At 27.8% G+C, this 1,607-nt stretch overlaps 1 non-coding gene across 1 annotated transcript; it reads right to left on the reverse strand.

The window, feature by feature from the left end:
• Positions 1-333: 333 nt before the first annotated feature.
• On the reverse strand, positions 334-452 carry LOC126908727 (5S ribosomal RNA). The gene has a single exon (XR_007704826.1). It is a non-coding gene; the product is annotated as a 5S ribosomal RNA (ribosomal RNA).
• Between the last annotated feature and the right edge of the window lie 1,155 nt (positions 453-1,607).

Raw genomic sequence — 1,607 nt, forward strand, 5'->3', positions numbered from 1 at the left:
TCACCCTTCTAAAAAGACTTACAAGCACTATATATGATAAAATTAAGTAGACCAGGAAGTTGAATTTGTTTGTTAATTAGGATTATTTGGAGTACTTGGATGGGTGACTGCTTGGAACAATTATTAGTTAAATGGATATATGATCTCAATTTTTATTAAATCATAATAATAAAAATACGTAAGCCAGAAAAGAAATTAGTGTATAGTAATAGTATATTCTGTAATATTATAAAAAAAACATTTAAACATTATGTATAATGAAATTAAATTCATCATATTAAATCTAAGTCTTTTAAGAAGTGTAGAAATAGTTCCATTTTTTGAAACAAAATGTGCTAACGACACGCAGTGTTCCCAAGCGGTCACCCATCCAAGTCCTAACTACGCCCGACGTTGCTTAACTTCAGTGATCGAACGAGAACTGGTGAATTCAACGTGGTATGGTCGTTAGCGATTTCTGAATACTTTAATATCGAATTTTAGCTTCGATGCGAAGCTGAGAAGGTATTGATTTTACCATGATGTGTTTTTTTTTTTTTTGTGTCTGTTACCACTTTTCCTCAGCTCTAACCGAACGGATTTCTTTCAACGATACGTCAAAAGATCAAAAATTGTATCTAGTCGAAGACATTTCTCTTCAAAATTAAAAAAATTTCACTCGTTCCCCGTAAATGGGGGAAACCTCCAAAAAAATTACAAATTTAAAAATCGCTAATTTTCGAAATTTTTTCAATTTTTTTTACTAAAAACTGCCGTAACTTTTTCAAAAATGAACATTTCAATATTTTTTTTTTATAGATGCTTGATGTCATTATCTGTTATTTGGTATATTTAATTTGTAAATTTGACCTTTTTTCTGCCCACAGGGGGGGATTTAAAATGACAATTTTTTCACAAAAAATTAACTTTTTCAACTTAACTTTTGAAAATGTTCCGGAATGTCTGACACTTATATATATATATATTAAATTAATGCTAATGTAATATACTTTAATTAATAAAAAAAAATTTGACCTCTGGCTTTGTCTTCACAGCGAAAATTGTTACCGAATGCTATTTTCGTGTGAAAATTCTCGATTTTATTTTTTACATTTTTAACTTTANTAATTCTCGATTTTATTATTTATATTACATTTAACTTTATAATGCTATAACTTATTGAAAAGTGTATAGATCCACACAATTTTTTTCTGAGAAATAATATTTTTTAATAAACCCTTTTTCATTCGACATAATTTATCTTAATCGAGATATTAATAATGAACCAACAGATTATGTAGCTTTTGGAATAAAACACCAATTTTTTTAAAATTTAACACTATCTAAAGATTTGCATCGAAGCGTTTATTTTTGATAGTGATTTTAANTTTTTTTAAAATTAAACACTATCTAAAGATTTGCATCGAAGCGTTTATTTTTGATAGTGATTTTAATCACTGTCAGATATCATTATACTTGATCCAACTATGCAACGTCACCACTGTGCCGCGACCCCCCTGTGCTGGGTTTTTTTTACTTAAAACTGTCATAACTTTTTCAACTATGATTATATGAATATATTTTTTTTTTTTATAGATGCATAATGTCTTTTCCTACCTTTTGATATA

Source organism: Daktulosphaira vitifoliae, unplaced genomic scaffold, assembly GCF_025091365.1.
Source record: "Daktulosphaira vitifoliae isolate Bord-2020 unplaced genomic scaffold, ASM2509136v1 Scaffold_5, whole genome shotgun sequence".
Lineage (NCBI taxonomy): Eukaryota > Metazoa > Arthropoda > Insecta > Hemiptera > Phylloxeridae > Daktulosphaira > Daktulosphaira vitifoliae.